The sequence below is a fragment of the Carettochelys insculpta genome, chromosome 2 (genome assembly GCF_033958435.1).
Source record: "Carettochelys insculpta isolate YL-2023 chromosome 2, ASM3395843v1, whole genome shotgun sequence".
NCBI classification, from domain to species: Eukaryota; Metazoa; Chordata; order Testudines; family Carettochelyidae; genus Carettochelys; species Carettochelys insculpta.
The window spans coordinates 81,319,484-81,347,070 of NC_134138.1; the positions used below are offsets into that span (position 1 = coordinate 81,319,484).

General features: G+C 44.3%; 1 protein-coding gene across 12 annotated transcripts in view; it reads right to left on the reverse strand.

Annotated features, from left to right (window-relative positions):
- Positions 1-27,587, reverse strand: part of DTNA (dystrobrevin alpha) — a 316,470-nt gene that overhangs the window by 135,240 nt on the left and 153,643 nt on the right. The window contains exon 2 of one of the 12 annotated variants that reach the window (XM_074987213.1): positions 17,650-17,771. The exons of 10 other annotated variants lie outside the window; for them this stretch is intronic. The gene's annotated coding sequence lies outside the window, so the exon portion shown is untranslated. Of the gene's footprint in view, positions 1-8,284; positions 8,429-17,649; positions 17,772-27,587 lie in introns of those variants that run through there. One more of the 12 variants, XM_074987212.1, reaches the window with a different exon arrangement.

Here is a 27,587-nt window from a genome sequence, read left to right on the forward strand (position 1 = left end):
GATGAGAGTTGCCAACTTTCTATCTTGAGAAAACCCAGCATCCTTGCCCCAGCCTGTACCCCAAGGCCCCCACCTCTTCTTCAAGATCCCATCCCTGCTCACTCCTCTTTCCCTTCTCTCTGTTGCTTGTTCTCCAAACTCTTCCATTCACCTACCCCTCTCCCACGACTCACCTGAGGCTCACAGAGCAATGCCGGGAGGAGTCAGTCCTATTTTTTTTTTTTGTAAAAAATGTGGAGCCAGGAGCCAGTATGGCTCCTCACCTCCTCCCTTCCTGCTGGGTTGCCACAGCTGGGGCTGCTGGAGGGATGGTGGGGTGGGAGGTGCTCCAGCTTCTGGCCCTTGCAGCTGCAGGGCAAGCGGGGGCTCCTTCTCCCAGCACTGCTCTGCCATGGGGCATGGGGGCACTGGGTCCCAGCCCAATGGCAGGTTCCTGGGCCTCGTGCTGCCACGAGGCCAGTGCTGGGGGATCTCCGGCAGCTCTGCTGCTGGGAGCTGGCTGGAATGCTGAGACCCACCAGGAGCTCCAGCTGTGGGAACCCTGGTGAGCAGGCGCCAGTACACACTCCCGGCACATACTGCCAGAGAAAAGCCCTGGGAGGAGCTAATGCAGAGCATGCCTGGAGCATGGGGGCAGAAAGAGAGGTGGACAGAATCCCCCATTCCCTGGGTAGGGGCACCTGTCTCTTGGAGCCGGGTCTGTAAGACAGCCACTGCTCTCTGTCAGACGTCAGTAGCTGGGCAGAGAGCAGCTTCTCCATGTAGCTCTAGTTACAGCTGCTGTTCTTCCCACCCTCCACCCCCAGCGGCAGATGGTGGACAGTGATCACACTTCTGTGTCCAAGCCAAGGAAACCAAAAGCAGATTTCTGCCCTGAAACAGTGTCTCCCCGAGGCTCTCAAGAGACCAACCCAACCCAATTTCCCCAGCTGCAGGGGGAAAGGACTGATTCCCAAAGACAGGGCCCAGGAGCGACAGCCTTCCTGTAGTCCGGCCCATGCTCTCCTGCACTGCAGACCCCACATGCTACCCTCCATCCTACCCCTTCTGGGCAGAGCTAGCCGAACTCTCTCCTGCTTAAGCCACATGATCTTTGCCCCCACAAACTAATCCTGCACTATTCATTGCCCCCCAACAAGATGGACCCTACAATGTTCATTAACCTCTTAGAAACACCCCAGAACACACAACCCCAAAAGCTCCACAGGACTTTGCTTCTTATTCCCCACCCAAACAATCGCACCCTAACACCCCTTAGCAGTGCCTGCTCTCTAACACACACTCTGCAATGCGCTCCTCTTAAAAGTGAGGGAGGGGTAGCTCAGTGGTTTGAGCATTGACCTGCTAAATCCAGGGCTGTAAACTCAATCTCTGAGGGGGTGGTCTATGGTAAAGTGATTTAAAAAAAAGGCCCTGGTGCAAATCCTGACTGTAAGCCCCATGCTGTTCCTCCAAAAATAGTCCACCTCCATAATTCTGCAGCATGTAGTACCATGCCCTGCAACACCTCCTGGTTTTCATGGGGCAGGGAGCTGCCATTAGCCACATAAGGCCTTGCTCGCATCTGGGGGCAACTTACTTCTGCCCTCTATTGGGGCAGATTTTACCCTCCCTCCCCAGCAGCAGCCACCAGCTTCCCCTTCTGCACAGCCACAGTGCAACTTACCAGGGCTGAAGCAATAGTCACTCCCTCCCCACCCCTGTGGTGAGGATGTGGCATGAGAGATGCTCCCAAGACTCCTGCTCCAGTTGGCCATTAGCCCCACAGCCCACATGGTGGCAATGAAGATCAATGCAGCTTCAGTGGCCACTGCCATTGGCTCCCCAGCTCCAGCTGCGGGAAGTCCATCAGCAACCATGGCAGCCCTACTGCTGCAAACAGCTGACCAGATGTTGACAGATGTCTTTATCAGAGTCTGGCTAAAAACTGGACAACTGGCAACCCTAATATGATATGTCCAGTCCAGGGGTGTCCAACACTTGGCCTGCGGGCCAGAATCTGGCCCACAGAATCAGAAATGTTGCCATTTTAAAAGCTGGCTGCATGGCTCCGAGTCACATGTAGCTCTTTAAGGAGCCATTTGTGGCTCTCGCTGCTGCCACCTGACTTCTCCTTTGGCTCCCAGCCCCTGCCCTGACACACTGACATGGAAGTTAGTTTAACTGGTTTAACATCCCATTATTTCAGTGTGGCAGGGCAGGGAACCCCTACTCCCTTCCCCCCATGTACAGCACGGCAGGGGAAGGGCTGGGGAGACCCATGCAGCCACGCTAAAGAGCAGACGGTGGTCAGCAGCACCCAGAGCTCCTCTGTAAGGTAAATTAATCCTGGCTGGGGTGACGGTTTGAGGAGGTGAGGGATTTAAGCCTGGGCTGTGGAGGGTTACGCCTAGGGGCGGTTGGGGGCTGAGAGGGGTTTAAGCCTGGGGATGGGGATGGGTGGGTTTGGTGCTATTTTGTGTTTCACCCCCACAACGTAAAAAATAGCTGTGTGGCCCCCAATGAAAAAAGGTTGGCCAGCCTGGGCTCTAGTCCATAGCATGAGTTGGACAAGTATAGTAGAAATCAAGGATTTTAATAACCTCTGTTGTGTTGGGATTTTTCTTATTACAGGTACATTTCTGTACTTTGAACAATGTTCTATGAAGTGGGATTTTTGCATGGCAAGTGGTGCCACTATTGATCTTTGAATCATTAATCCTAGAAACGGGGCAAATTAATTGCCATATATACACAAATTTTACTCATTCTCTAGTGTGGTAGAAGGACCCAAATCAAAATTTTAACAAAAGCCCAACTCACAGGTAGTCCAATAGCACTTTAAAGACTAACAAAATAATTTATTTGGTGATGAGCTTCCATGGGACAGACCCACTTCTTCAGGTCTGTCCCACGAAAGCTCATTAACTAACAAATTATTTTGTTAGTCTTTAAAGTGCTACTGGACGGCTTTTTCGTTTTGGTAGTGTACAGACTAGCACGGCTCCCTGTCTGTCACTAACTCACAGGTGTGGTCTCTGATAGATAACCATAGGGGGAGTTGATAAGAGAGAAACCACACACATAATGTAATCAATCGTGGCATAAAGCAATAATGAAGTCCAATGCAATAGGTCTGATGCAGGTGAATTTTTTATCTCCTCCTTGACAGAAGAGGGCATATTAATTTGATTAATTTATATGACGTAGGACACAGCTCTAGTATCAGAGACAGAAAGAGACACACCTAATAGCAGCTCAGTATCCTGGCAATTAGGACACTTCTCTTGGATGCTGGAGATGAATAATCACTTTCCTGCTCTAGCTATTCCCACATCCCAGGTGAACCCCTTCCTTGCCCACCTATGCAGTCAGGTAATGGCACGGCTGCTAAGTACTCTGTCTCTTTTTGTGAACATTTTTGAAAAGTCTTGGTTTCATCCCTCAGCTGAACAGGAAAATTTCTGAAATCTCAAAAATCTTCGTGAGACAAAGAAACCCATTTCTCACACATTAGAAACCAACGCTTTCCTTTGGGAGAACAAGGTGTTAGCACCTCTTATATAAGCAGTCTCGTCTAGGCTCGAGAAACCCTCTGCAATGATATCTTGCTAGAAGGGGATGATAGTTATACATGGGCTTGGCTACCTTGTTCAATCAAGGCCTTAGGATGGTCTGAATGATGTTACTTTCCTACCGATGACTGCTACATGTATTAGACAAAATGAAATGTGAAATCTTCTACACAGCTGGTCAACTATTTTAAACCCAGCTCTGGCTAAGCAATAATATTTTGTTTTCAGTACAGACCATTATTTAAGCATTTCTTCTATGTAAGTTGATTAAGCCCTTACACATGCACATGTAAATGCTCTTACCTGGGACACTCATTTAAATTGTCCTCTGCGAACTGTAAGCTATTATTTGTTTGTATGAGTTAGTGATGCCAGAAATACTGATCTATGAAAAGGAAGCTACCTTTCAGTTTCTAGCATACAGTTATTTTAAATAGATCTTCAAAGCTGTAGCCCAGGAAAGGTCTGCAATATTGTACGAGATCCAACTTCACATTAATTCCTCTTCCTCTCTCTCCTTCTCCCCATCGATAGATACTGTGAGTCAAATTTAATTCTAGGTGAAAGTGGATGCCACTGTGCTGACCACAGTGGAGCCAGCTCTGTGCTTTCTTCAGAGATGAATTTGGTCTGGCGAGTAGGGCATTAAGAGAGATGTTAAGTGCCAGATAAAAACATATTTTCAAAGTCACCAACTCCAGCAATCCTTGCAGTTAATAACTAGAATCTAGAAAAGCCATTTCAGACCCTTCCCTCCACCCTTAATGGATTTATTGGTGCTTTAAGAATGACTTGTTCCATTTCCTTTAATGAAGTAGGCCTCTGATAGGTCTCTCTCAGCTTTGCATTCCAGCACTCATCTTTGGCAATACAATAAAATTGTTCAGTGCTGTTTCCTAAGGCTAGGTATAATTGCATTGCACTTACAGTACTTGTTTATACTTTATCTAGATGAGCTACTTACAGTGTAGGAGAAAAAAAGCTGTTACGAAGCTCGTATCAAACATGCAGCTCGGCAAATCTGCCTCTTTAAAAGCTTATCTCATTCTTCAACTTCTAAATTAAAAAATAAAATTCCATGTCTTGATTTGTACATTTAGTGAAATGTTTTCTTCATTTTAAGACAGAACGTGATTCCAGACCGTTAATTAGTTTTCTTTTAGAGAGTTCCTTAAACACATGATAGGCTTTTTAAAACCACACAACACTGGTTTAATTCTTCTCTCACTGAAAGTTTCCCATAAACTTAAATGGTAATGTTAGTAGGTTAAGACTGTCCTTCTGAAAAAGACAACCCTTAAAATGTGAAAAAAAAAAAATCATCCTCACAAAAATAAATCAAGAACTTCAAAAATTAAAGGAAATAGTTTCCTGGTCAGATACTTTGAAAGAGAACAAATACACCAAAAAGAAAAATAATGGACACTACAGAACCAGCGGCTTAATTAGTCCAAATCATCAGTTGCAGTCACTCCATCATGCACAATAATGCCATCATCATGCATTTAAAATTCATGAATGAGACCAAAATAATCATGAGATCATCATCATCATCATCATACTGGGTCAAACCAAAGATCCATCTAGGCCAGTACTCTACCCTCTGACAGTGGCTAATACCAGGTGTTTCAGAGGAATGATCCATACAGGTAATCATCGAGTGATCCCTCCCCCATTTTCAGCTTCTGACAAACAGGGGCTAGGGACACTATTTCCACCCATCCTGGCTAACAGCCATTCATGGACCTAATCTTCATGAATTTATCTAGCTGTTTTTGAATCCTGTTAAAGTCCTACTCTTCACAACATCCTCTGGCAAGGAGTTCCACAGGTTGACTGTGTGAGGAAAAACTTCTTTTTGTTTGTTTTACATGAGAGCTTAAATAGTTACATTAAACCTTTCATGGAGGACCTCTCTCTTTGTCTTCTGCATTTTGGGTCATAAGTGTATACTCAGGACCCAGCTTTTCTCCACAACCATTAGACTGGGAACGTACTCTTTTTTAACATAAGCTAAGAGAATCTCTTTACCCTAAGAGCAGGACTCATAAGGGAAACCACCCAATAACTGTCAGATTCATGATAAATTGGTGAGATTTGACAACACTATGGCTACGTGTACACTTGCCCCCTTCATCAAAGGGGGCATGGTAAACAGGCTGACGAGAGATTTTTAATGAAGTGCCAAGGTGAATACACAGCACTTCATTAGGCAAATTCTCCTCCGCAGCAGCTTCGAAGCACCAGCATGACATGTAGCCGCGGACACTTCAAAGTGCCCGTGCTACTTCGAAGTACCTTTAATCCCCAAATTGGGCATATGCATTGCAGCACTTCATTAGTAATCTCTTATCACCCTGATTACCATGCCCCATTTGAAGTTGGGGGCAAGTGTAGACATAGCCTATATGTCACATAAATTGCTGGATAGACTAAGGGCTTTTCCAGTCTTGCCTTATCATTGGCCTCTTGAATCTCAAGAGGTAGTACTACCAATCAGTCATTAAGTCAGTTTCTGTGCTTCTTTGGAAATCTAATTTACTGAAAACTAAAATGTTGGAGAGAGGTAAGATTATCAGTGGAGCCAACAGCCACCGGCGGCTCTAAGGCAAGGCAGAAGAAGAACCTGACTCTGTGCCCTAGAAGGAGCATGGCCAAGGGTGGAAGGGGTGGGGCCAAGTGCACTCACCTGTTAGCACTGCCCAGCCCATGTTACTGAGCCTCCCCCCCTCACAGCCAAGGTGTCTCAGTGGGCCTGGAGTGCCAACCACTAGCATTGCTGCTTTGGCAGAAGCAGCAGCTGGAGCTCTGGGCCCTTTTGAAACGTCATGTCCGGGGACAACTGCCCCATTTTTCCCCCCACTGGTGGGCCTGAAGATTACTAATGTTTTGCTCTACCTACACTTACCTCAAATACTTTTCAGTGACTGAACAAATCAGCTCCGAGAGGCCTTACAGAAGTGTTTGACCTATATTAAATGCGCTGTGAAACACATTAACTCTGTTTTAAAACTCCTAGGCTATGTCTACACTAGCCCAGATCTTTGAATTGGCCATGCAAATGGCCATTTGGAAGATTACTAATGATGTGCTGAAATGCATACTCAGTGCCTCACTAGCATGCCGCGGGCTCTTTGAAATTACTGCCTTTCACTGCTGTGTGGCTCGTCCAGATGTTGGTCCTTTTCGAAAGGACCCCACCAACTTCGAAATCCCCTTATTCCTATCTGCTATTTCCAGCAAAATCAATGGGAGTTCTGCTCTTGCTTTCAGAGGTGCCAGGATTTCACCCTTCTGCTATAATTTGTTTATTTAATGTGTTTTCATATTCCACATTTTAAATAAAAAGTATGATCAACATTAGTGTTAGTCTATGTCTCTCCCACATCTGGTTTGCTCTTTTTCATACTGTGACTTGGTCAGAAAAAGGACATTTTACAGAGAAACCCATAACAAAACAACTGCTAAGATGGCAGCGGATCCTGAAGCCAAGTATCATGGAGCTAAAAATCTCTTTCCTTGAGACAAAACTTGTCGACACCTGCCTTCACTGGGAACTCTTCAGCAGTGCCGTACCACAAGGTCAGATTGGAGCACTGCACATATAATTAAATTACTACAGAGCCAAAAGGATCCCTCAGCTTTTCTTGCTCTGGTACAATTAAACACAAACTCATTTATAATACACTAGCAGAGACAAAATTAGTCTGCGGGCGGGGGGGGCGGTTCTCATTTCAGAGCTTCTTCTAGTTTTTGGCACACAATGATCTGATACCTATTTTACTTAGGACAAAAAGTAGTTTCATCACCTTTTATATTATACACAACCCCTAAAGAAACTGTAAAATAACTATGCCAGAAGATATATGGCTAAACAGATAAAATTATTAACTACCAATGCACTTATTATGAAACGAGCTGAAATTTTCCTTTAATACAAATAAAAAATGGATTCCTTATTCCACTTAGTTTTCAACCAATTTGTTTGTTTACCACAGAACTATGTGATTTAAAAGAGTTTTGCATCATTCTCACCTTACCTTCCTGGCAGAGGTTTTGGTATCCAAAATTATCAAAATGGATAGCGATGGACTGAGAAAAGTTCAAACAGCATTGTGAGCAAAATATAATTTTTTTCTATACCATACAAAGGCTCAAGGAATTTAAACCTATCCCTCTCTTTATGCTGCACATTACTTTGCTCCTCGGGTGCTTTTTAGTATGGGCATATTATACAAACCCAATTTATGGGGAAAAATCAAGTTTAAATGATATGAAAATCAAAGTAAAATAATTTTTAAACAAAGATTCCCAAAGAAGTCTGAGTATCTTTAGTGGACGCGAGAATGAAGAATGAAATCCCAGGTGGAGAAGAAGACTGAGAGATTGCAGTTATTGGGTCATGTGACCCTATGAGCTAAATAGAATAATCGTAGCAGAATGTACAATCAATACTGAAGTGATAGCACACTAAGGTCAAAAATATCTGGTAGGACCAAAAAAGGTTTGATCTATGAATCTATCCGCGTTACTAATGACCACAGATCAGACCTTGAAGGAGGCACAGATAACATCAAGTGTAACATCAGATCCTTAGCACAGGTTACAGCAGCCTAGCAGCTAATCTAATTATATGTTTGATGGCTATGACTCCAAAAGACCACTCTAGCTGTCAGCAACTGTCAGGGAATAAGGGACTTCCAGTTACATTCTCTTGATTTTGTTCATACCCACTATGTTGGTGGCTGGGATGAAAGTGGTATAGAAGGGACTACGTCAGCTCGAGGTCACCCAAAAATTGCTCTGAAGTAGAAATCCTCTTGTGGTTGGATCCACCAGATTCAGGGCTGCTGCTCTTTACTGCCAGACTGGTGCAAATTTGCCTAAGTGAACTGGAGGATTAGAGTTAGAGTTCAGAACTATTTTCTTACCAAATCTATTTCCATTTATAATGATAAAGACTTCAATCAACAGTCTCATATATTATATATCACTTTCAGAGATAGTAAACTGTCTTTTTACCAGTATTCAATCAACCAATACTTTCAGATAACCGGCACCACGGCCAGGAGCTATTTCTAGCACCTAGGTTTCCTCTTCCAGGGGAGCTGTGCTGCTTGCAGGTGGCAAAGGGATCCTGTCCTGCCTGAGCCATCAATGCCTCTTCCCCTTCTTAAGCATGGATAGGTGCTGGGACGTGGGTGGGGAACTGAGATGCCATCCTTCCCTGGGCATGGGTTGCTGTGGTTCCTGGATTGCTCAGCAACTCCTGCCAGTGGGGGTGGGGAGGGGTGAATGGGACAGCACCTTCCCACTGTGTGGCAGCCCCCCGCCCCTATGCAACAGCACAGCCTGGGACCTGTGGTGCTGGGGGCTGCCAAACCCCTGCAAGAATGCAGCAAGATGAGTGGCCAGAGCGTGGACATCTAGCCCCTGCCCCACCCCCGCAGTCCCCTATGTTGGGAAGGACAGGGCAGGTCCTGCCTTTGGGAGATGCTTAACCCCAGTGGAGATGGCTGGCCAGAGCACAGGGAGCCAGCCCCCATGCCCCGTCCCCCACCCAGCAGCCCAGGACAGGACCTGAGCTGCTTATCTCCAGCAGGGAATGTGGCGAGACGGGTGGCTAGAGCATGGGGAGGCAGCATGGGCCAGGCCTGACCAGCTGGAAGCATGGAGTGGGCTGCGACGGTGGAGAGAGTGCTCCAGGGGCCAGGCTGCCGAGGGCTTCAGGGAGGGGAGTGCTGCTTTGGCGCAGACCCCAGATGGTGAAGGGATCCTCTTGGTTATTCATAATATTTGAATCTCCGGCAACCTTCCAGTCCCGAGGCCGCCAGATATGGAAGAGTTTACTGTACTTCACTCACCCAGTCATATTTTTCCTAGTATCACTGTCCACATCAGCCATTCATAAAGAAGGCATGTAGTCTTATGCACAATGAAATATAAAGACATGTAGCCACTACAGCATTATTACAATGTAGACAGATACACCAGCTTGCTGTTATGCATGATACAGTAGTAACAAAAACCTCATTGCTTGGATTGCTTCTAAGAATTTGAAAAAATGTAAATGAAAGGAAATTAGACCAGTACAAAGATTTTCATAATTTATAATCGTAAATGTATATGGAAGGTAAGTTATTATAGACCGTACTTTAATAAACTGTTCCTTTGCAGCAAAGCTTTAGGTATATGCCCTACTGTAAGCATGTGCTTAAACTGCGTTGAAGTCAATGGGATTTCGATGGATGCTCATGAAGTACTCTGCTGACTTCAGATGGACTGCTGGGGGATAGGTCCATCCATGGCTATTTGCCAGGATGGATATGGATGGTATCATGCCCCTCTTGCAGCCTCTGTTGTCCAGAAACTGGGAATGGGCCAGAGAGAATGGACCATGTGATTAGTTCTGTTCATTCTCCCGGGGGACCTGTCATTGGCCCCTGTCAGAAGACAGAACACTGGGCTGGATGGATCTTTAGCATGGCTGTTCTTATGATCTTATGCTGAATCACAGCTATATTCATCAGACATACTGCTTTTTTTCTTAATTGAGGCTAGAATGGACATATGACAAAAATGACAGCACATACGGGGAACAAATATAGTATGATAAGACACTCGAACATGGCACTTCAAAAAACACCAAGTATGTTACCTAATATAATAGTGGCAAATAGCTAGTGTTAACTAAGAAATCATTACAGCACATATTTAATAGAAAGGAATGGAACACTTCTATAGAAGTCTTCAGGGGCATAGAAATTTCTTGGTAAGGCAGACGATGAAACACAGAATGGGGAAAAAAAGAGAAAAGATATCTTCTTCCTCCATGCCTCCCTAAAGCATGTTAATATTTGCTGCTAGACCTTCCTGATGCAAATCTATTCCGTCTTTGCCTCATAGCAAATCCAGGCCTTACGGTATCTGAATTATCATACATCTTGCTATAGATCGGTTTGGTTCATTGGTTTTTAGTGATTAATGAATATCTGAAACATAATGGAGGCACGGATATTAGCAGAATCTATGAATTAAACTAATGGTATATCTGGCTTCCTGTGTCATCACTACAACAGTGTTAGCCATCCAGCAGTGAAAAACTAGAATAATGCACAATCCAAGGGCAAAAAACACCTTAACACAGCAAATTAAGCATGGACAGGACACAAAAGCAAACACGAACTGAAAGGAAGGAAAACTCTACACTGGGGCGAGCAAAGTGGGGGGTGGGCCCCTGGGGGACATAAACAGATGCAGCATTAGGAGCTGGTGGGTGTCAGGCTCATCCATCTCATGAAAAATGTTGAAATATGTGACTGTTTTTATGTGTGTGTGTATTCACATCTATATACTGATTTATTCAGGTTTTCCATTACACATGCTTTTTTTCTTACACACGCTGAAAGGGTGATTTTTTCTTCATATGAACATAAACAAAGATTTCTGTTGCTTTGGATTACACTGGACAGGTTGAGGAGGCCCTGCTAATTTTAGGGATGAAAAGTGGGGCTTGACATAAAAAGTTTGCTCACCCCGGCTCTACTAGATAGTTTCTGCTCCCAGATTAAAAAAAAATAAATAAAAAAGCTTAATATACTGAATTACTTTTAACCTAATTAAAATCTGATATTTTATAGGGCAATATTTGAGAAGTGCATACAGGGAGAAAAGTTATACAACATAATTAGGCAGAAAACAGATAACGTGTGAAAAGCCAGAACACAAAGCCAATGTCTGATCCTGCTAGTAAACAGACCAAGAATGTACTGCCCTGTAATGATTCGCTGGTCCAACTCCTCACAGATACATACATTGCTACCAGCGCTCCTAGGGTTGTGCTAAATAACTTCAATTGCTGTGGTAAATACAAAATATGCTGGGAACATTTTCAATATAGCAGCTTTTAGGCTGTGAAAGTCTTTGCTACAGAACATAAACCCTTTATTTTGTAGAAATATGTTGCTTCGTGCCCTCATCCTTGCTTGCACAGATACAGCTGGAAAAATATCCATGTCCTGGATTTACCTTTCACATGGTGGGGAGAGGACGTGGAGAATGGATGGGGAGAATGAGGAGTAGAAAAGCCCATGAGAAGAGCAGCTACAAAGTGGCAGTTATTTTTGAAAAGATGTCTAATGCTCTTTAAAAACCTCAAAAAGAGCTGTTAAGATAGATTCTTCTTCATGTAAAGCACATAAGATTTTGGCTAGGGACTCTTGAAAAGAAGATCACAGACGCCCGTATTGTATTGTATTGCATTGTGTGCTCACTAATTGTTGCAGAAAAGTCACATTTGTAACAACAACATCCTGTTTCACAAAAGGTTCAAAACCACACAGATACATGTCAGTGTAGATCTTTTGTCATGCTTAGCACAAAGAATATCTACCTCAAAATATTTCAAAACCTTCCTCCTTGTACAAAGATTATACAGGTTGCACCTCCAAAAACTGGTACCCTCTCATCTGGCAATATCCCTTGTCCGGCAGGATGAGGGATGTTCATGAGCCAGAAAGCTGGGGCAGGAGGGCAACCAGCTGGCAGCCCCACAGGGGGCAGTGAGGCCAAACTGGAGGCAGTGTCCCCCGGCAGCCCCTGGCAGGGCTGAAGTGCTGGGGCTGGCTGTGGTGGCAAGCTGCAGATGGGGAGCTGCAGTGCAAGGCCAGTGTGGGTGTGGGTTTAGGCGTGGGTGTGGGTGGGACAGGGCACTAACTGCCCCCGTCCAGCAAAATCCCTCATTCAGGACCACTGAGGTCCCAAGGGTGCTGGACCAAGGAAGTACAACCTGTAGCTAGTCTTTTTACTTTTTACCTCTGCTCACCTCCTCTTATGCTGCATAGAAGTTATGTAGTATAAAAATAAGAGCTACTGTTTAAATGCACCCTGAAAACAATAAATTAAGATAAGCATAGGTGCTGTAGCTCCTTCAGTACTAGGACAAACTAACAATCAGATTGTTATATGTTGGAGAGGTGCTGAGTATTACTTCAGCGAGACTCTTCACAGAATGAGGCACCACCCTTCAACACAAACAAATAAGGATAATGGATCCAATAAAAACAAATAAAGTGGCCTCCCACTGTACATGGATGTTGGAGGCCAATTGCACTGCTTCTACCAGGTTCTGTTTTGGCTTGTATAGGCTCAGGGATGCTTTTAAACCTTCCTTCACACCGCTGCTCAGGACCAGGTATCTGTTCTTTGTGTTGAGCTAATGAAAGAAGCAAGGATTCCTCTTCCAGGTCCTTTCACCAGACCCCCAATGTAGTTTCTGGAGCGGATGGATCGCCAGTATGCCACAGGGCTCTTGAAAGATGTGCTTGAAGCATAAGGGGAAGCTACGCACCTGTGTGGTAATAACAGTTTTTCAAAATGTGTCCCCCTGTGGGTGCTCCATTTGGCGTCAGTGCATCCTTGCACTGGTGCGCGAAGGTCCTTCTATAGCTGTGGTTTCCCGCACTGCACATGTGCAGTAATGCCTCCTTGTGCTATCTGGCACACGCAGTATGGAACCCCTCCTCCTTCTCTACTCTAGCAAATAGAGCAGGACGCTCCAAAACAGGGGCAGGAGGGACGGAAGTGGAGCACCCACAGGGACACACATCTCAAAGAACCATTGTTACGGCACAAGTTGAGTAAATTCCTTTACTTCTTTGAGTTGTGCCCCCTGGGTGCTCCACTCTGAGTGACTATAAAGCAGTAGTTGCACTTTGGAGGAAGGTTTGGCCCAGTAACAATTACAGGTGACAGAACTGCTTGACCCACTTGAATGGAGGAAGCAATGGAAGACAAAAGAGCATAGTGCTGTGCAAATGTGTTGCTGGAAGACCACATCGCTGCCTTACATATGTCCATAAGGGGTACATTCTTGAGAAAGGTGGTGGTGGAAGACAAAGACCTGGTGCAAGGGGCGGTGACAGCACCTGGAAGCTCTTTCCGGTGAAGCGCATGGCAGGTGTGAATACAGGTGCAGATCCACTTGGAGAGCTGTTGAGATGAAATGGGCAGGTCCCTGGTTCGCTTCTCAGAGGAGAGGAAGAGCCTAGGAGACTTGTGCCAAGGCTTTGTGTGATCAATGTAGAAGGCCAAGGCCTGATGAACGTCTGGAGTGTGCCATGCCGCATGCGCAGGATCAGAGTGTAGCTTTGGGAAGAACGCAGGTAAGTGGATAGGGTCATTGATAGGAAATGGAGATGGAACCTTAGGGAGGAACTTAGGATTAGGGCAAAGAATAATTCATTCCTTGGTAAACACCTTACCAGGAGGTTCAGCCATGAGAGTGGCAAGCTCCCCAACCCTACTAGCCTATGTGACAGTGACTAAAAATGAGACCTTCATTGACAAATGGAGCCAGGAAGGTGTTGCCAGGGGTTCACAGAGAGGCTTCATGAAGTAGCTGAGTACATGGTTAACGTCTCAAATAGGGACCAGAGGGTATACTGATGGAAAGGTGTTTCCAGACCCGTCAGAAAATGTTTGCTGATGGGATGGGGAGGAAGGAGATCCCATCCTAAGCTCGGTGGGACACTGCCAATGCCACGGCATGCACCCAGACAGTACTGAGGGCTAGGCCTGACTCATGCAGGTGCAGCAGGTAGTCAAGGAGGACAGTAAGGGATGTGGCATGTAGTTTTAAAACAACAGCTATTGTTTAAATGCACCCTGAAAACAATGAACTAAGATAAGCATAGGAGATGTAGCTCCTTCAGTACTAGGACAATAAACTTGTGTCAACTTGTAGAGGTAGGACTTACAGGTGGACTCCCATCTGCTGTTAATAAGAATCCTTTTCACCCCCTCAGAGCATGAGATTTCAGCATTCTGGAACCATGAAGAAGCCACATGTGTAGCCGCAGCCTGAATGGACTGGGGTGAAGTGTGCAGCCAAAGTCCTGAGACAGAAGGTTGCGGCAAGGAGGAAAGGGATACAGAGTCGCCACTGACATTTGGTACAGGTATGGATGCCAAGTTCATCTCGGCCAGGCTGGTGCTGTCAGGATGAGGTGAGATCAGTCCAGTCTGACTTTGACCAGAAACTTGTGAACCAAGGGAAGGGGAGGAAATGCGTAAAGAAAGGCAGTGTCCCATCTGATGGAGAAGGTATCCCTGAGTCAGTGTTTCCCCAGACCCTCTCTGGAGCAATGCTGATGGCACTTTCTGTTGACTCTGGTTGCAAACAGGTCTATACATGGCGGCCCCAAAGATTCAGGGCCACCATATCCATTTCCCATTCATGGTGATCGCTGAACGAACGACCGAAGGGGTCCGCAGTCATATACAGTATCCTGGGAAGGTACATGGCCACCTGAGTGATGTGGTGCTGAAGGCACCAACTCTGTAGTTTTATGGCTTTTGCACACAGGGATGGGGACCAAACCTTGCCCTGATGGTGGATATAACACATGCAGGTCGTCTTGTCTGTGAGGATGTTGACTGTTGTGCGTGTGAGGTGCCATCAGAAATGCTGGCAAGCATAGTGGACCGCTCTGAGTTCCAGGGTGTTTATGTGGAGCACTCGCTCAGTGAAGGACCATTTGCCCTGGACCATATGGGAACCCATATTGGCCCCCCATCCCATAAGGGAAGCATCTATAGTATGGTTAATAGACGGGGGGCAGTTGGTGGAATGGCACCCTGGTAAGAACATTGTCTGGACATGTTCACCACTGAAGGGGAGCAAGAATGTGCAGTGTTACGGCCACTGATTTTGACAGCAGGTCCCTGGCTGGGACTTAGCACAGGGCCAGCCTGGACTGGAGGCACCACATATGTAGTCTGGCCAGCTTGACTACGTACATGGTGGTGGCCATGTGACCCAGCAGCTTGAGGCACAGATGTACTGTGATGGTGGAAACAGTTGCATCAACAGGATGAGATTGCGCAGGGCATGGAATCTTTGAACCAGGAGAGTGGCCCTGGCAGTGGTAGGCTTTATGTGGACACCGATGAATTCTAGGGACTGCATGGGCTGGAGTATGGACTTTTCATAGTTTATGTGGAAGCCAAGGCTGAGCAGGGGGTCTGTGATGATGCTCAACATGCAAAGGGCCTCCAGAAACAAGGGCCCTTTTATGAGGCAATCGTCCAAATAAGGGAAGATGATCACACCATGATGACATAGGTGGGTAGTCATGACCACAAAAGTTTTGGAGAAAACCCTGGGTGTGATGGAGAGCCCAAATGGGAAGACCTAGTATTGGTAGTGGCAGGACCCCACTGTAAAACAAAGGATGTGGGTGTGTGCTGGGTGGATTGTGATGCGGAAATAGGCATCTTGTAGGTCAAGAGCTGAGAGCCAGTCGTCTCCGTCCAGTGCTGGGATAATGGTCGCGAGAATCACTATCTTGAATCGTTGATAGAGAATGTATTTGTTAAGCCTCCGGAAGTCGAAAAGGGCCTTCCCCATTCTTTTTCTGGGTTAGGAAGTACATGGAGTAGAACCCCCTGTCCTGAAACTCCAGTGGGACTGGCTAAATGGTGCCCAGACAGAGGAGGTGCTGTACCTCTTGCTTGAGCAGGTACTCGTGAGAAGTGTCCTGTAGAGGAAGGGGGTGGAGGGATGGGTGTGGCAGGGGTAGAGGTAAACAGAAAGAAACACTCCCGGTCCACTAGCTCCAGGATCCGCTTCCCCGAGGTAATGGTGGCCCAGCAATGGAAAAAAGGGCAGAGGCAGTGGTGGAACAGATGGTGAGCAGGCTGTGCAGTGGCTGACATGGGAAGATCTCTCAGGCTCCTGACCAAACCCTCAAAATTGCTGATTAGGCTGTTCAGGGTGGGACACCGCGGACTATTGGTGTGGTTGTTGGTGAGCTTTTCACCACTGGGATGTGTGCTGTTGGCGAGGTTTGAAGTGTTGTGGCTGTTACTGGAACTGCTCCTGTGGTCTTTGGTAGGGAGAGTACAGACCCCGCCTAAAAATGAGGGAGGTGTACATCCCCAGTGTGTGCAGCATGATATGAAAATCTTCACTAAGGGTAGGACCTTGTCTGTTTTCTCTGCAAACAGGGTTTTTTGTCGAAGGGAAGCTCTTTCAGAATTGGTCAAGAGAGAGGCAACTGAAAGAACTTCTGTTGCAGGTCTTCAGGGACTCCTTAGATTGAAGCCCTGATGTACTCCTCATGATCACAGCAAAGGCTGTGACTCTAGCTGCCATGTTCACAATGTCCGTTGTGGACCGGAGTGCTGTGCAAGCAACGGTGTGTCCTTGTGTATCACATTCAAGAGGGCCAGCGGTTACTGCTCAAGTAAAGAGGGAAACAACTCCTGCAGTCTGGAATAATAAAGATGGTCATAGTCGGCCAGCACGGCTGCATAGTTTGCCACCCTCGGGAGAAATGTGCCCCAAAGAATAAACTTTGCACCCCATGATGTCCCACTTTTTGCTCGCCTTGTCCTGAGGAGTGGAATGAAAAGACTTTGTTTTGTTACTGACAGCACTGACCACTAATAAGTTTGGTTGCTGATGGGTGAATAGGAACTCTGCATCCTTGGAGGCCACAAAATATTGTTTGTCAAGTCTCTTGCTGGTGGGAGGAAAGGGTGCTGGCATCTGCCAAATGTCATTTGTGGGGTCCATTATGGCTTTGTCCATAGGCAGTGCAATTCTGGAGAAGGTGAGAGGCTGCAGGGTGTGGAGAAGCCTATATTGTTTGACCTTCTTCCAAGTCTGAGCCACCCATCAAAACAGCTCCTGGAAAGCCCGTGTTATCCATAGGGGGAGGTGAGACTGAGATTACTGCATAATCCAGTGAAGACGAAGAGTGATACAGTGGGGACTGTCTTCGCCCTCCAACAGTGAATCCTCAGCCTCAGAGCACTGTGATGGGGAATACCTCTCTGGTGCGGAGGGCTGGAGTGACATGGGGCAGCCCCTGGACACAGTGGACGGTGCCAGTGGAGCATGGGAATGGGGCAATCATGCCTGCTAAGGCGACCATTGAGGAGGTGGCCCTAGGGGATACAGATAGTGGTGCAAAAACCATGGTGGGGGTGGCTGTGGGTAAGCCATAGTAGACAGCACGTCTTCCCAGTTGGAACCCTCCCTCCCTGGCTGGGTTGCTGACTGAGGTGGAAGGACATGCAGAATCCATACCTTTAGTCTCCCGTGCCAGTTTCTCAGTGGAGGGCTATTCCAGGGCTGGTGGTTAGAGGGACTTCTCATATAGTTAAGTCTTGAGTCTGTTGGCTCAGTCCGTCCTGGCCCTCACCTTCAGGCTGGAAGAATGGGTGCAGGATTGGGTTTAGTGACCCTCACCATGGCATTTAAGGCAGGATAAAAAAAAAGCAGTAAAGGAGCACTTTAAAGACTAACAAAATAATTTATGAGGTGAGCTTTCGTGGGACAGACCCATTTCTTCAGTCCCACAAAAGCTCACCTAATACATTATTTTGTTAGTCTTTAAAGTGCTACTTTACTGCTTTTTTGTTTTGACAGTCTATAGACTAGCATGGCTTTCTCTCTGTTATTAATGCAGGATGAGTGGCTGTTGGAGGCTGGCGTGGCTTCCCTGGATGTTGTGCTTAGGCTGAAGCCCAGTGAGCCCGGCATAGTGATGACACAGCAACTAATTCTAATGCCAGCCTTAACTAAAACTGTTTTTTGTGAACTTTAACAGGAACGATAACTTGGGTAAGGGAGAACAAACACTAACTAGCTAACTCACAAGCTCTCTTGCCCTTTGGGGGGGAGGGGGCTCTGTCTGCAGCCAAGGATGGTCGAGAAGGAAATGAAGGGCCTACATCACGCATGTACCAGATAGCACCAGGAGGTGTTACTGTGCATGCGTAGCATGGGAAACCATGGCTATAGAAGAATCTCTGAGCACTGGCCTGAGGATGCACTGACACCCAGACCAGAGCACCCATGGGGACACCACTTGAAGAAGAATCATCCTTGCTGCAGATAAGTGTAACTGCAATAAATGCCAAAGTCTAGCACCTAAAAAGGCTTCCATTTCTAAAGTGTTGTACCTTTAAACGTACTTTGTACTCTACTCACTGGTTTGTCTTATTTGCATATGTAGAAATTGTTCAAACCATTCCACAAAATCAGTTTTGTAAACGAAATTGCTAATGTGGGAGTCTATGTCCTTCGGGTTTGACCCTTTCTGGGACCTACGTCACACCATCAGCAGTGGATTAGACTCTGAGGCTTTTACCAAATATTACAATAATTCTTTGGAGTTTTGGTAAAATGGACATGGAAAGAAATGCTAGCTTCCTACATTAGCTCAACACAAATAGCACCAAGTCCTTAGTTTCTTCATTGGCCTTGAAGACCTATTGCACCAAAACGTAAAATGGGGAGGGACATCAGACATGGTTTTGCACCATGTTTAGCCAGCCAAAGGGATGTCCAAGTCACTTTCAAATTAACCAGTCTGCATTCTCCACTCAGGTACACAGACCTTGCGTGGGGAATTGTGACACTTTCCCTGGCTCCACCCACACAACCTAAACTAACCTCTTTTGGGGATAACAGAATGGGATACCATTGTCAGTGGTTTGTGCAGACGTTAGAAGTATAATCTCATTCTTGGCTTGGTTTCTCAGGTTTGGTTCCCCAATTACAGGAGTTGGCATTCACACAGGCATGCACCTTGGACTTTGCAATAGACTCGCATCATTAAAATCTCAGCATTTGTTGTGGATTTAAGTTTTCAAGGTTGAGAAATTCTCAGAAAACATGGTAACTGCATGAGTCTGCATGGGGCAAGAAAAGCAGTTACAAGACCATGGCTGAGCTACTAATTGTAAAGATGTCACTTCCAGCATCAGCTCAAAGTTACACCCCTATTTTGTCAAGACTGGGAATTCAGACATCAAAGGGACACCAAACAATCAGAAAGACTCTCTGGAAAGAGAGAGGGAAGGGGGAATTTTCAGTGAGCTACTCCAAGGGGGAACAGAGTGATGCGGACATAGACAGGTCCTCTGGGATGTCTAACGTAGTTGAGTCCTTCTAAAACTTCCAGGGATGTTAGGGTTTAAGGAAGACCTTAAGCTAGATATGCAGATTGACTGTTGCATTAGTCTTTTTTTCCTCTGAAATGCTTTGTTTCTCATAAACAATATTTTGCTTTATGAAACCACTGATCATAGCTCCCAGAGGGAATGAACTATGGGTAGTGAGGCTAGGTCAGACCTGCTGAATTAATCACAGTTAATACCAGAGAACTGCAACCCAAAACCCAGTCTAATACCATGAGAATCACATGATTCTACCCAGACAGAAATGGCTGCTGGAGGCCCGAGACCTGACAGGGAGCACTCAGCCCAGGTGGGGCCAGAAGCACAATCAGCCCAGTAACTAACTGTGAGACAGACACATCATTTCAGGTACTCTGCAAAGAACGGCAGACAGCATATTGGCTTATGCCAAGATCACATTCTGAAGGTTTTCTCCAAATCTTTAGAAATTTCAAAGAAACCAAAACAAAGCTGAGACTGTGGAGAAGATCTCAGCCTAAGAAAAGTACCATCTCCATGACCTGGTAAAACCCGGCCCAGCCTGGGCCTTGCTGACAGATGGAGTATATCACTTGAGTAAGATGGGTGTCCTGTACAAAACCAATGTGCACCTTGTGGGAAGACTTGCTAGAATTGCCCTTCTTCGACAGAAAACCCTCCCACATTTTTCCTTTCAGCTGTAAGAAAGTCTGGCTCAAGCAGGTATAGCCTGGAATACTTCATCTTTGCAATGATTAAGTGCCCAGAGAAAACAAGAGTGGTGTCTCAAACAAAGCATCAGCCCCATCCAGCTGTCTCATAGTTACTTCCGTTGCCTTTTTCTGGTCCTCTCCCCATTCCCTTCCATATTGCCTCTCCTGCTTTCCCTTGTACAATCTCCCCTCATTCTATTTCACAGAGTAAGGCAGTTCTTTCATCTCTTTCAGTTCACAGACCACAGTGTAGTGTCATACTGAAGGAACAGAGCAGAGCCCACAGCTGGACTCTCAGACGCTGGGCTCTGATCACATCCTTTGTGCTGAATGTGCACAGCGAAGTTCAAGGTGCAACAGACCAGAGTTCACCTTCACTTCACACCTACAGTGAACAAACTATATGACGGATTGGAAAACATTGACAGGGACACACGGCACAGGGGAAAGCTTGTAGGAGGCCTTGCCAGGAGCGATAAACTGTACCACAACAGTCTATCCCATCAGGCACTTTTTAACCCACTGTTATGGGGAATTCTGTCAGAGATGGTTTTTAGGAGTGGCCTTATTTAAATGAGCACTGCTCCCTTCACAAGGTATTTATATTACATTGATGTGACTCATCTCTAGCACCAAAACTTCTGGAGCAATCAGGTATTTCATTTTACCATTGGAAGCTTATGCATCAGCTCCAGAACAAGGCTGACAAAACCCTGCAATCTAGATATAGCCTGAGTCTGTTACTCAGTGAGTATGGCACTTACATGAGAAGTAGGAGACTAGGGGTTGAGCCCCACTCCAGTGATTTAATTATTTATCCAAAATGGAACAGCTCCAATAGGAAAGACTGAGATAAACTCACCCCATAATAACCTGGTGGTGGGGTGCATGGAACTGGGATGTGGGAGATCAGCATTTAAGTCCTTGCTTCCAATGAAGCACAGTGAGGATTTGAACCTGTTTCTCCCACATCTATCCTGGAGGTAGTGATGATAATAGGAGTTACCTCTCTCTTGAACAGTTCTGAAAGAGCTCCGTTTTGCATTGCTGCAGAATGACAACTTTAACCAAAAGCTCTTGTGTGAGGAAGAAAGCTGCTTCCGTTCTGTTACTGTGTAGCCCCCTCTTGACTTCTGTTAAAGCAGCTGTTCTTTGTGGCAACTTTTTCCAGGTCTGAAGACATCTAACGGTTTCGGGGGAAGGGACACTGGTTAGTGGTTAGTGCACTGACCTTGTAAACCCAGTGTTATGCGCTCAATCCTGGAGAGGATCTTTCAGGAGTTTGGGGCAGGTTAAAAAGAAAAGAAAAAAAAAAAAAACTATCAGGGATGGTGATAGGTCCTGCTGTGAATGCAGGGAATTGGACTCCAGGACCTTTTGAGGTCCCTTCCAGCTCTATGATATGAGGTATACTTACATGAACTAGTCCTCTCAATAAAGAGGCAGTAAAGGAATCACAAGTGAATGGGGAGGGACAGAGCACAGAATACTTCCCACAGTAGCACTGGGACTTTTTGATTACATCAGGAACAGCCTGTTTGAATCACTCCTCCTGCAAAGATCTTAAATTGAAATTATCACTCTCCCAGGGCTATATGTAACCTCTGACCTTAATAAGGGAACAGTGTCAAATGAGAGCTGAAAAAAAAAAAAAGGTGATCTCCCTAAAATATTTATTTCCAATGTAGGTCTTTAATTCAAGATTATACCAATGTACTTTTTGAAACTGATGCTGGCTGTGCAAAAAAATTGATCATGGTCAAGATTAAGAAGGAAGTCACATGACAAAAAATTCCTGTTTTCTGAATGACCGTTTCAAGATGTGTAAACATCAACTATCAGAAATATAAAACAAGAGGTTCTACTATCTTGGGGAGGAACTAGAATGCCTTTTTAAAAATGTAGAATTGAAAAATCATTAACTCTGTAACATGCTGGCATACACATTACAGATTAATAGTGACAAGCATAAGCTTGGAAAAATCAGACCCAGGTTACTTTTAGAAAGTGCAGAGTTCTAGTTTCTGCATTTCCTAGCAACATTAACTAAACATTTAAACAGTGCAGGTAACAACTCCCAGAACTATTTTGCACCAGTATGAATAATGACATATGCTGTTAGAGGAGCAACGCTGACCATCAAACCCAGTGCTTCCTAAGTCAAACACCCTTCAGTAAACTTTTACTGTCTTAGCATTAAAGTGAGGCAAAACCACTGTGCCTTTGTCTTCCAGGATGGTAAATGTATCCATGACCACATCACAATTCCTCCTCTTGCTAATTCTCTTTTCGTGACATTGCAAGTAACTGAAAACGTAGATTTCTGCTCTTTCCAGTGTTCAGAAAAAACAATGTGTGTCAATTACAGTTCTTTGTTGGCTCACTACCAAAGGGTCAGTAAGCATACACACCCACAGAAAACTCATTGTTTTTCACACTTACCCAGGTCAAAGAGTATGCACTTCACACTGGCTGCCTGGAGATTTTTTTTCCTTCCTGTACTTAGAGATATTTTGCTTTACAAAATGTGTCTTCCTACAAGGAGGTGTTGTTTTTAATCCAGTCATCGACAGCCATTTACCAAAAGAATAAATGTTATTCCACACACCCTGCACTTATTTTGCACATACAAGTGCTTCTAATAGCTGGGAAGTTAGCCAATTCTCTCTCCTCATCACCTCTTTTTTCACTTACTCATTTTGAACAGATAGAGATCATGTGTGTACACATTGGGTGGGGGGGGCCACAAAGAGTCTTTTGTTTTGAATTTGTTCACGCAGTTCTGCAAACACTGGTTTCTAACCAGAGAAACACGTGACATTAATGCACATAAAAACAGACCATGGAGCCGCTTTTTTAAGCCCCCCAAGGGCAACTGCTAAAAATAGTAATATTTTTTATTAATTTCATTTTCTAATAGAAAACGCCAGCACTTATCCAGATGTCCTATGATTTCACAGAGTACCTGCCAACATCTGCAAGATGTTCCTAGCAGAGGAGATAACTCCCTTTTTTGAAAGGACACACATTTAGCTTTGCACATGCTAATTGTGCCATTGACTTGAGTGGAATTATTCACATAGGCAAATTTAAGCACTTGCATGAGCTACTGCAGGATGGGGACAATCCAGATATTCATATTTAATATATCTGTAGATTTGGAAACAAAGGAATGTTGAACATTCGCCTGCAGAGTGTGTCCTTGAGGTGGAAGAATTTCTCTGGTTATAGTACCAGCTTTGTCCCAGTAAAGGAGCATTTTCTGTTGCAAAGCAAATGTTTAATTTGTAAGGTCACCCAGTATAGATAACATTGTTTGCAGGCTCCAGTCCACTTATGCATAGGTCAATCTACCTCAATAAAAGAAGTCCTTGTGCCTTTGCAGAATGTGGACCACTGTAACCTACAGTATGACCTTAAATAGGCATCAGTTACTCTGACACACAGTTACACTTGTGTACAGCAAACGTGTCACAGAAAGCTTGGCATCATGGTACAGTTTTCTTTTCACAGTCACCCTCTGTAAAATGTAATGTACAATTTTCCTTTGTTTTCATTTCAACAGTTTATCTCACATTACAAGTACATGAAATAGAATAAAGCCTCTGATCCTACAAACTTCCCCCACCTGACTGGCTTCTCCCTGCGTGAAGAAGCTTGTGGCAATGGTGTTTGTGTAATTGTACAACACCAGCTTCCATTTTAAATTGGAGATACGTTTTCCACCTACCCATAGCTTGTTATTTGTTTAGCTGACAGCAGACATTTTCCTTTCCATTGTTATGCCTGATGCATTGTTCTAAGCTGCTGTAACTATACATTTTGCATATGCAACTTGCGTATAATTTTATGTGAAAGTGTCACATACAGAATTTGAAAGTATCAATGAAAATGTCTGCATTTTCTACTTTTAGACTGGGAAATAAAACCTTTTGATGATGAATTGAAAAATCAATGTGAATGAGGTTTTATTTTCAGTACTGTCAAATGAAATATCTTTTTGGAATGAAAAATAGTGGATGATGTATACAAGCGTAATATTTGTCCTTTGATTAATGTTTCTCTGGCACTGACATGATATCTTTTGTAAAGATCATGAATTTAAGTAGCTCTTTCTTTAATACAGTACATTTATAACCAACAAGGAGAGAGAGAGAGAGAGAGAGAGAGAGAGAGAGAGAGAGAGAGAGAGAGAGTGTGTGTGTGTGTGTGTGTGTGTGTGTGTGTGTGTGTGTGTGAGTGAGTGAGTGAGAGAGAGAGAGAGAGAGAAATATCACTTCATCCAGTTATATGAAAGTTGTACAGGATGAAATCCTGGCTCCACAGAAATCAATGGCAGAACTTTCATCGACATCAAGTGAGCTAGGACTTTACACTTAGTAGGACTGTTGATTAATCACAGTTAATTCACATGACTAACTCAAAAATTAATTGTGATTAAAAATAATTGCAATTAATTGCAGTCTTAACCCCACTGTTTTAACTCTAACCTACCAACCGAAATTTATTAAATAGTTTTGGATCTTTATATTTTCAAATATGTTGATTTCAATTACAACACAGAATACAAAGTGTACAGTGCTTACTTTATATTATTTTGATTACAAATATTTGCATGGTAAAATGCTAAACAGGAGAAATAGTATTTTTCAATTCACCTCATAAAAGAACCATAGTGCAACCGCTTTTATTGTGAAAGTGCAACTTACAAACATAGAATTTCTTCTCACGTAATCGCACGCAAAACCAAAACAATGTAAAACCTCGGAGCCTGTAAGTCCACTCATATATTTAAATAAATAGCCTTCTACAGCTTAATCACATGATTAATTGTGATTAATTTTTTTAACACTTCAGTGCTCCAGAATTGAACAGTAGACATAATGGCACAGATTTTCTGAAGTAATATGAGATACTATTAGTGTCCCGCATTTTAGAATGTGCTGAACTTGCATCTCAGAAAACAAAACAAAAAAATCATGTGGGAAAATAATCCTTTAAAAGTATCTCAAGTTGGGCACTCAAAATCAGTAGTAACTTTTGAGAACGCAGCATGGTAAACGTAATGCACGCTGCTCACAGACAACATGCAGCATAAAATATTTCCACTGATATTACAATTCTGAAATAGACTGGAATGCTGCTGGCAGGGTTGGGATGGGGGGGCGCTTCACATTCATGGAAGGTGCAGGGCTGGGGCAGTAGGATCTCAGTCCTGCGCAGACCATGCTGTGGTATGCTCTTCCCTCGCCAACCAATCTTTAGCACAGCCTGGAGAAGCCCATCTAAGGTTCCAGCAGCGAATTAAAGAACCTGGGGCTCAAGCAGCTGCCACAGTAGCTGCAGCAGCAGCTGCTGGGAGCCCTGGGCCCTTTTCAATTGCTGGGCACCAGGACAGCTGCTGCCTTTCTGCCCTCCTCCGCCACCAGTCCAGTTGGCAGGCTTGGAATGCTGCACTGCTAAATAGTAATGTGAAGAGACCACTGTCAAGAGAGAACTAGCTACTGCAGCACAAAATTAGTCAAGCATTTAATTAATACAAACATGTAGAATGACGGCCACTTATTTTTCAACTATTTTAATATTCTCAATGAAAAAGGCCAGTGCTACAAAACGTTCAGCCTTCTGCAGCAGCTGTGACACCCTCACTGAAGGGAGATTTCATGCATCATTACATATCAGCTGATTTTTCTGTATCTTTAGCCACTTCAGATAATTTAGGATTTAAAATTATATGCTGCTTGACAAAGATAGGAAATTAAATGATGACGTTGCTTTAATCATTTTAGTCACTCTTTCCAATAAAATTCATTTACCTCTTTCCTGTCCAGAGCCTAGTTAAGAAAAGGGTATTTAATAAGTGGCAAATAGAGACTAAAAGGAAAAGGATAGACAGACTATGATGCTTTCACTAGAGAGAAAAATTGGGAATTTTGGCTAGTTTCATGCAATAAATCTTAAAATATCTTTGAAAAACTGAAAAGAAAACACTGCCTGTTATTTTTAAGTACATGGCCCTTTAACAATTTTTCTCGACCTTCAAGCAGTTAGATGTAACAGGCACCGAACTTTTCACTCTCTACAGCAGGGCCAGGACTCTAATTACCAACACCACACACAATCTTGAGCTTGACAACCCATTTTAATGAAAGAAAGAATATTGCTCAAGACATTAGAGGTTTGCCCTATTTTTGAAAGCATGTGGAAAGTATCTTTAATTTTTTCACTGGGCCAGTCAGTTTAGAAAGAACCATGGTTTAAACATGCCTTAGATGAGCACGGCAGGGTGCTCAGTTTTGTGCAAGTTGAAAGTTGACAACTCTAATTACAGCACACAAGTATTTTATATCTTGGACAGACATTTTACTCAGCTCAGTAGCATAATTAAACAGAAAAATGTGAGAAAAGCATACTTCTTACGTAATACAATATTCACTTTAAAGTACACTGCCTAGAACATTTCATTTCTATTAGGAATTGGAATTAATACCAAAAACGAAGGTTAGCAGATATTAGAAGCATGGGCAGGACTTCATGGACAGACAGAAAAGGTAATTTTTGTTCTGGTTGCTGAAGCCACTACATACATTTTCCTTAATCAGTTAATTAGATTACATTATCCTGTTGTGATGCAGAAACAATTTAAAGATATAACTATCTGAGCTGTGGCCAACTGGAGGAAAATGTACTTTAAGTGGCTTGTCTTACAGCTCTTAGGTTTGTATCTGTTTGCAACTTTGCTCTTGAATTTAGGGGATCACTTAGTGATTTCTCAGTGTGCCCTAATAAGAGCCACTCCCGGGTTGCTCTTTGACATCCATGTTGTTCCTGGGTTTTGGACAGAAGAATGGGAAGAAATACAGTGTCCTGATTAAACTCTGAATTTGTATTTGGACAAATTCGTTTGAACTGTCATGAAGGGTTAAAGAACAGGACTCTGTGGATCAAAGAAAATTTATTTGTAGCCTGAAAGATCCACTCAGTTCATCCTCTGCCTTCCAGAAAGTATTTCTTACAACATTTAAATAGCTGCTCTTCACACAGTATCCCTGAAGCTGAGACCAGCTGAGCCACTTCAGCTAACAGCGCCTGGTTCAACCACGAGGGAGGGCTAACAGGCAGGATGAGTAGCCTTTAGCTTTGGAACATACTTCTTCACTGGTCTAACAAAGCCCAAGTCTGTTAATCTTTAATGTATGTTGCAAGGACCATCTCTTCCTCAGGCTTTTGAAAAGCAGGGAGGTCAGAAAGGTGTACATTGGTTTAAGAATCTATTATTGCTGTAAAAATTGCTGGCTTATGGTACCTTCACTGGCACATGTATTTTAAAAATGCAGCTAAATGGCTAGATTCCCCACGCCCACATTCT